This window comes from Nicotiana sylvestris, chromosome 8, assembly GCF_000393655.2.
Source record: "Nicotiana sylvestris chromosome 8, ASM39365v2, whole genome shotgun sequence".
Lineage (NCBI taxonomy): Eukaryota > Viridiplantae > Streptophyta > Magnoliopsida > Solanales > Solanaceae > Nicotiana > Nicotiana sylvestris.
The window spans coordinates 144470709-144480140 of NC_091064.1; positions in this window are offsets into that span (position 1 = coordinate 144470709).

The window sequence follows — 9432 nt, forward strand, 5'->3', positions numbered from 1 at the left end:
GTCTTCGCAAATGTACGGGGGACAAGGAAAAAGATTATACACACATACCATGATATTTTGCTTCCCATATGCTTTGGGACACATCTAGCCACCTTCGCTCGTCACAAGTCGAATGGGTCGCCAGCTTCCGGACCCAACCTGGCAGATGAGGAACTTCGCCCGGCACCCATGAAATTGCTGCAGAAAAGGAGGAAACACAATTAATAAACTAGTTTCCACCATGAGCAAATCTGAGAAAGCACGAGACGCTCCATTCGCGTGTATAATTCCATTCCTCGGGGAATGGCATAAGTTCCATGGGAATAATGTCAGTCGTCCGGACCCGGACTAACCGACTAATCCACTCTTGATCTCCATCTTCCTCATCGTCAACAACAAAGGGCGTAGACGAACGGAACCGCAAGGTTAGCAGACCTCGATGATTAAAGGGATGGTACAGCCTGACAAGATGACTGAGCATGAATTCAAGCCCTGCCTTCTCCACAAAGAACCTCATCATCTGCACTATTCACCAAAATGACGGATGTATCTGCGCCGAAGTAACCTGGTACTTTAAATAGAAATTGAGCATGACCCTGTCAAGGGGGCCTAGTGTTAAAGGATACAAGTACACATTTAGGAATCCATTAGCAAGGTCCGTGGTACCCTCATCCGGGGAAAGCACCTGTAACGCTACCCCCTCGCCCCATCCGCAGTCTCTCCTCACCAACTCAAGGTTCTCCTTTCTTATCAAAGACATAGTCTTCAAGGTAAACTCCCATGGATCCTGAGCGCTGGGAGTGGAACTCTCCCCTCTCTGCCGGACAGACCTTGAAGTAGCAGTCATGGCTACGGTAAGACTAGAAAGCTAAAGCAAGAACCTATACAAACACTCTGATGCTAAGGTAACTAAGGACTCAACGCCGAAATGGAAGGATAGATATCTAAAACAATGGGATCTCCCAAGAAGCAGAAGCGACCCAATATATATGTGGGGATACAGCAATGGTCCACCTGACCAAGACAGGCCCCGGGAGACCGATAACTTCCATACGAGTCTCGAGGTGGTACCCGACCTCGAGGGCCTCCATCAAAAGGAAGTTAGGCCTCAAAAGCCCAACAACATCATCTCCATTCCCGAGGTGGTACCCGAACTCGAGGACCTCCACCTAAAGGAAATTAGGCTTTAAGAAGCCAGCAGTATCATCTCCAATCTCAAGATGACACATGATCTCTTGAACCTCCTCTAAGGAGGAAAGTTGGGCTCTAGAGAACCTTCAGCACCATTATAGAGTCTGAGAGGGTATCCGACCTCGAAGTTTCCTCTCAAGAAGAAAAGTAAGCACTTAGAGCTCCGTCCACGAGGGCTCGACCTCAGGACATCGCCTAAATATGGGTAACCCCTCCTCAGGGACCTATCTACAACTCCTTAAAAGATTATTTACATCAAGTTCAAAGTAAATCTCCAGGTGGCTGAAGTTGACCTTCACTCAGAAACCACACTCAAAAATTTCAAGGTTTGATGCGCTATTTATATGTGACTCGAGGGTCCCGATGACCCGAGTCTATCAAACCGTTTCAAGCTTGGTCCGAGGAACAATGGTGGGCTCGGAAAGGAGCAATTTTTATCAACCAAAGATTGGAAGGAATACTCACATCCGAGTTAGATATTGACAATCGTCAACAGAGGCATACACTCAGAATTCCCACAAATATAAAAGAATATGACAAACATCAAAGGCAAAAGTCAAGAAAATAGTTTTATATTCATATTCATAAACATTTGGTTCCTTACATATGATTACAAAAGCCCACAAGGGGTCCTTACATAGAAACAAAGAAGCGAAGGGATACACACCTATAGTGAAAGCCTAAGGGCCTAGTCTACCCTCAAAGGTTCATCTCCGGTAGCAGCATCTCCGAGCGCCACATCCTCAACCTCGCATCCTCGAAGGCAACTCCTTCGATCGCCGCCTCCTCTAGGTTCCCATCTCGATCCCACGGAGGAACATCGTCGAGGGAGAACATGAAGAAGAGGAAAGGGGGGGATGCAGAAGAGCTAGAAAAAAGAGACATAACCCGCCGAAACCAAAGGTTGAAGATTCGGCGGGACCTAGCCTCAACGGCTGGTTCTGCCATTTTATCCCTTGAAAAAAAAAACAAGGGACGAAGTGCCACACCAGGCCAGGGTAGGAGAGTGAGCAGTGGTGTATAGTCCGAACACTCTCCTAAGCAATGTTGTAGAGTCCAAATGCCCTTCTAGATCGGCGAAAGACGGTCGTCCTTATATCATCATCTCGAGCCATTAAGGACAACAGTAGCAGGCATAACAACAACAACAGCAACGACAAAGACGGTGTGATCTCGCTAGACAAGGGGAAGCTAAGGCAGAAGGCCACCACGCAGCCGATGGGAATGCTTCCGAACAACCTTAAAGTTGAGATTTCCAAACATAGTGATTAACAATAAAAAAAGATGGAAAGAAGAATGGGATGAATAAATGCAGAAAGGCACTTGGATTGAGAGATAGTGCCAGAATACCCCCAATTATAGGAGATAATGACACGGCCATCAATGCCTTTGGAAGACTGACCGGAAGGTACAATTAATACATTCTTGAAGAACTGAATCGATGACGGTACTGTCACTTTGAAGAACGTGAATCGATAGAACATGGAATGGCGTCGAAAAGACAAGTCCATGGGATGTCGTAGTTATTGTGAAAACCCACACCAAAGGTTGTGTCATCGGCATGACGTCGTCACGAGAAGACCGAGGAGTCAGGCATCAGAATCGTTTCCCTTCACTTCATTCTAGGAAACGCGGAGACTATCTATATGCGGCAAAATTAGAGGGCCCAATTTCTTGTTATTAGTTCATTTCAGAAGACCACTCGAGGCCTCAAGGACGAGAAGCTGTGACCGAGTTCCCTCCCTCGAAGCTCGTTGAGGCCCAACCTAAAGGGAGTGTCGATCGAGGATAGAGTAAAAATAGGGAATTCCCAAGGCACGCAGCTAAGTATGACAAAGCCGGCCTGCCCGAAACCTGTATCAAGGTGTCATGCTTAGCCTTCCTATCTCCATACCTTTGCAATTAATGCATTTTGTACTATTTTGGGATTCCCCTCCTATATAAAGGGGATCATTACCATTTTGTAGGGGGGCTGCTGTTGCTCTAACTATTCTACACAAGATAAATAACAACTCTCTCTGTCTCTTTTCTCTCTAACATATTCCTTCAATATTATTGCTCTTATTTGTTGACTTCATACTTGTTCTTCATTTACTGCTTATCATTGGCCATAAAGAGCCTCACTTAATTATATCCTAACTGTTAGCCCTTTCCCGATTATCCCCAATAGCTCAAGCCTGAGCCTAGGCATTAGCCTCGAGGCCCCTCATCGGTCAGTCCGAGGCCCGAATGGCTAACCCCTCGGTTTGGCTATAAGTCTACTTTAGTTCGCATTTCATCTTTAAACTTCACATACCTAGCATCAATTGCTTAAAAAATAGCATAAAAATAGATTACATATTTTTAGAGTCTCATCAATAAATTTAATTGTTATTACCATTTTCACGGTAAACAGCTTTGTCCTGGTACATCAGCCAGGATCCTAAAAAATGGTCCAACTTGGTGAGTATGGCATCTGATTTCATGGACCTATTTAGGTTCAACATAGAAAATTCACTGGATGTTTTCTACATTCAGAATCTCAAGAAGAAGCCCACCGAGACTTTTCGCAAGTATGCTACTCGATGGACGTCAGAAGTGGCCAAGGTCAGGCCAACATTGGACGAAGAATAGATGAACAAGTTATTCGTCAGAGCACATGATCTGCAATACTATGAAAGGTTGATGGTTATTGAAAACCATAAATTCTCTGATATCATCAAAATTGGTGAAAGGATCGAAGAAGGTATCAAGAGCAGGATGGTAACAAACTTTGAGGCACTATAGGCCACGAATAACAAATTACAATCAGGAGGCATATCAAAAAAGAAAGACGTCGGGGCAGTAATGGTGGCTCAGGGCCCATAATCTCCACTCACATACCAAGCACCTCCACCCACATACCAAACACCTCAACCTACATATCAACCCTCATCTCCCAGATATCCCTAACCAGCCACTGCCTATCACACCTATAATTCTCAACCATCTCATTTCCAGTCACCTCCAACTCGCCAAAATTATCTAAGACCACGACCCAATTTTGACTGCAAACTACCTAGACAATACACCGCTATTGCTGAACCCATCTACCAACTTTATGAACGGTTGAAGGCCATTGGTTACGTCACTCATATTCTAGTTATGGCAGTAGAACACCCATCCCAATAGGTCAACCCAAATAAAACCTGTGCATACCATTCTGGTATGAAGGGACACACCATTGACGAGTGCCAAATGTTAAAAGATAAAATCTAGACATTGATTAACAACAAGGTCATACAGGCAAAAAAAGCTACACCCAATGTCTGCAACAATCCTCTGCCGGATCATAAGGGTGGTGGAATACATATGATAGAGATGGATGAAGAATGGGATCTTAAGGGGTCAATCGGGCTTATTCGAGAAGGTAACGACTTTAAACCCGCAGTCACACTTACTCCTATTGTAGTACAGACTTAGTCACCAGTCGAGGTTGAGTTAGCTACATTTGTTCCATTTGAGGTAGAAGTAGCTCCACCTGCGGCCACCCCTATTCCATTTAAAATAGAAGTGGTCACACCTTTCACAATGACAATATCAACCACACCTCCTTTCGATTCAAAAGCAATACCCTGAGATTACGTTGCCAAAGCTAGGCGAAAAGGAAAGGCAAAGATGGAGGAATCTGATGATGCACAAGGAATGACTAAGACCGGAAGAATCTATACACCTGAACACTTGGGAGGACCAAGTAAGGATGCCACTACCAAGAAGCTTGTCATTGAAATAGGACCAAATGACCTTTGGAGGAAAGTACAAGTAAGGGAATACTTCGTCATTGATCATTTGAACAAAACCCCAGCTCAAATATCCATACTATTACTGTTGCAAAATTTAGAGGCGCACAAGAATGCTTTGATGAAGGCGTTGAGTGAAGCTTATGTACCCAACAATATCACCTACGGAGAGATGGCCAACATGGTAGGGCAGGTGCTGGAAAGTCATAAGATAATCTTCTACGAGGATGAGCTACCACCTGAAGGGTTGAATCATAACCTAACATTGCATATCACGGTACAATTTGAAGACAAATTCATCGACAGAGTTCTGATCGATGGAGGTTCAAGCCTCAACATTTGTCCGTTGGATACTCTGAAAAGTTGGTCAAAGGTTTCCATGAAATACGGACAGGAAGCATGAACGTAAAAGGCTTTGATGGGTCTCAAAGGGCCACGATTGGGAAGATTAATCTTTGTCTGCAGATGGGGAAACTTGGTTCGACGTCGAATTCCAAGTGCTTGACATATCAGCTTTATACAATCTTCTATTGGGCTGACCATGGATACATGCCACTAGGGCTGTGGCTTCCACACTACACCAGGCCGTGAAGTTTGAATGGAACCATCAGGAGGTGATCATTCACGAGGACGGGAGTAACCCTATTTACACCAGTCAAACCATCCCGATTATCGGGAACAGAAGAAGGCTAGGAGGAGAAACCTATCATCACATCGAACGTGTCAATGTCGTTGAGAAAGACAAATGGTGGAGTAACAAAATATAAAGCATACTAGCACGGTCTGGGTATGACCCAACAAAGGGCTTGGGAAGAATCTCCAAGGCATCACCAAACCAATACAGCTGAAATGTCATGGTACTACTTTCAGGATCGAATACCAATATACATGGCAGGAGTATAATGATTAGTCGCCTCCATGGCGTGGACCTTATTACCCTCTCGAGCAACCAGTGCCATATCTGGGTCAAACTTTTCACCAAGTTGATATAATATGGGTAACTACAGAAGAAGAAGCATTAGTTAGGATGAGGAATCTATTCTTGGAGGACGAAGACATGGATTGCAGTGCAATAATTGAGGAGGAGGAGGAAGAAGGCCTCACTATTCAGACTGTGGAGAAGGGAGTTGTTCTCAGGAACTGGACTGCCACACCATCCCGAGCCCGCCGAGTCCCTGGGTAATTTGGCAATCAACTTAACTTTATTTCTATAGCAATGCTAGGCATCTAAGATTTTCAGTAGTTTTGTTTCTAAAGACTTACTTGTTTCAAATAAATTCTCGATTCATCGACCCGTACTTGTTTTGGATGTTTTCAATTCTAATCAATGCATTGCTATTTATTATTCATCATTATCTTTCACACTTTTCTTTCTACATCATTATTATTACTTTTCCTGATGAACCGGTGACTGTGACATGTAATGAGGCAACGCAATATAAGGATAGTGACTCAGATGAAGAAGATGAAATACCTGAGGAAGTTGTCAGGGAGGTTGACAACTTTGAGAATAAGCCTAAGTCCAACCTGGACGAAACCGAAGCAGTAAATTTTGGAGACGCCTAAACTTTCAAGGAGACTCGCATCAGCATTTACTTATCACCGACAGAGAAAGAGGAGTACATTATTTTCTTGAAGGAGTATGAGGATATCTTTGCATGGTCATATGATGACATGACCGGTTTGAGCACGTCAATAGTGGCTCACAAGTTTCCTACCAATCCCATGTGTCCGTCGGTGAAGCAGAAACTCAGAAAATTCAAACCAGATATGAGCCTGAAAAACAAGGAGGAAGTTACTAAGCAGATCAAAGCCAAAGTCCTCAAGGTAGTTGCATACCCAACCTGGTTAGCCAACATTGTACTAGTTCCGAAGAAATATAGGAAAGTCAGAGTATGTGTTGACTATCGAGACTTAAACAGAACAAATCCCAAGGATGACTTTCCACTGCCAAATATACACATCCTGATTGACAATTGCGCTAAGCATGAACTCCAATCCTTTGTAGATTGCTTTGTGGGTTATCACCATATCTGGATGGATGAAGAAGACGTAGAAAAAACTGCTTTTATTACACCATGGGGGGTATACTGCTACAAGATGATGCCATTCAGTCCAAAGAATGCTGGTGCTACTTACATGAGAGCCATGACAACCATCTTCCATGATATGATACAAAAAAATAGAGGTTTATGTGGACGACGTCATTATCAAATCCAAAAGGGCTGCAGATCACATAGCGGACTTGAGAAAGTTCTTTGACAGGTTAAGGAGGCACAACTTAAAACTTAACCCCGCAAAATGTGCATTCGGGGTTCCCGCAGGAAAGTTACTAGGATTCATTGTCAGTCATCGAGGGATCAAGCTGGACCCTTCTAAAGTTAAGGCCATTCAGGAGTTACCACCGCCTAGGAGCAAAAATTATGTGATGAGCTTCCTAGGATGTCTCAACTATATCAGTCGCTTCATAGAGCAGTCCACAGTTATTTGTCAACCCATCTTCAAAACGCTGAGGAAAGATGCCGAAACAAGTTGGACCAAGGATTGTCAGAAAGCTTTTGACAAGATGAAGGAGTACTTGTACACACCACCGGTCTTGGTCCTGCCAGAGCCAGGTCGACCTTTTCTACTTTATCAGTTTGTATTAGATGGAGCCTTCGGATGTCTTTTCGGACAACATGACGAGACAGGGAGAAAGGAGCAAGCCATATACTACCTGAGTAAGAAATTCACACCTTACGAGGCACGATACTCTCTGTTAGAACGGACTTGTTGTGCTTTGACCTGAACGGCCCAAAAATTAATGCATTACTTTTGTGCCTATACCACAAACCTTATATCCAGGATAGACCCTCTGAAGTACATATTTCAGAAGCCCATGTCGACTGGGAAGTTAGCCAAGTGGCAGATACTGTTAAGTGAGTTCGACATCGTCCATGTAACTCAAAAGGCGGTCAAAGGACAAGCATTGGCAAACCATCTTATTGAAAATCCTATAGGAGGAGAATACGAGCCCTTGAAAATGTATTTTCCTAATGAAGAAGTGTCGTTCATGGGAGAATACATTACTAAAGCATACGACTGTTGGAAGATGTTCTTTGATGGAGCTGCAAATTTCAAAAGAGTGGGCATTGGAGCGGTTTTGGTATCGAAAACTAGCCATCATTATCCGGTGTTTGCTAAACTCAGATTTTCCTGCACCAACAACATGGTAGAGTATGAAGTCTACATACTAGGGCTCAACATGGCAATCGACATGAATATTCAAGAGCTGCTGGTAATTAGTGATTTAAATCTGCTTATGCTCCAGGTACATGTAGAATGGGCCACCAAGAATTCCAAGATATTACCATATTTGCACCGTGTAGAGGAATTGAGAAAGAGGTTCATAAAGATGGAGTTTCGGCATGTTCCCAGAATTCAGAATGAGTTTGTCGGTGCTTTGGCTACCTTGTCATCCATGATACAACATCCAGATAAGAATTTCATTGATCCCATCCCAGTGAGGATCCATAATCAACCGGCTTACTGCGATCATGTCGAGGAGGAGAAGGATGGAAAACCTTGGTTCCATGACATCAAGGAGTATTTAGTGAAAGGTGAATACCCGGAGCATGCAAACCATACTCAAAAATGCACACTCCGGAGATTGTCCAATCACATCTTCCATAACGGAGGCAATTTTTACAGAAGAACTCCTGATTTAGGATTGCTAAGATGTGTCTACACAAAAGATGCTTCTAAGCTACTCGAGGAGATACATGTTGGGACCTACGGCCCACATATGATTGGTTTCGTCTTGGTCAAGAAGATACTTAGGGCTGGTTAATTATGGATGACTATGGAGACATATTGCGTCCAATATGTCCGCAAATGCTACCAATGTCAAGTGCATGTCGATATGATAAAAGTGCCACCAAATGAACTCAATGCAACAAGCTCACCTTGGCCATTCGCCGCTTGGGGAATGGATGTCATTGGTACGATTGAGCCCACTGCTTCAAACGGGCACATGTTTATTCTAGTGGCCATTGACTACTTCACAAAATGGATAGAGGCTGCATCCTCCAAAGCTGTAACCAAGAGAGTTGTCGCAGACTTTGTCAAGGATCGTATTGTTTGCCAATTCAAAGTTCCTGAATCCATTGTCACTGATAATATCGCCAATCTCAACAGTGATCTGATGAAAGCCATGTGTGAAACTTTCAAAATCAAGCACAAGTACTCCACAGCGTACAGACCTCAAATGAATGGAGTCGTAGAAGCCGCCAACAAAAACATCAAGAAGATACTAAGGAAGATGGTAGAAAACCACAAACAATGGCACGAGAAGTTACCCTTTGCCCTGTTGGGACACTGCACTACAGTCCGCACATCAATTGAGGAAACTCCTTACTTACTATTTTATGGTACCAAAGTTGTCATCTTAGTCGAGGTAGAGATTCCTTTTTTAAGGATCATACAAGAAGCCGAACTCAGTGATCAGAATGGATAAGGAGCCGCT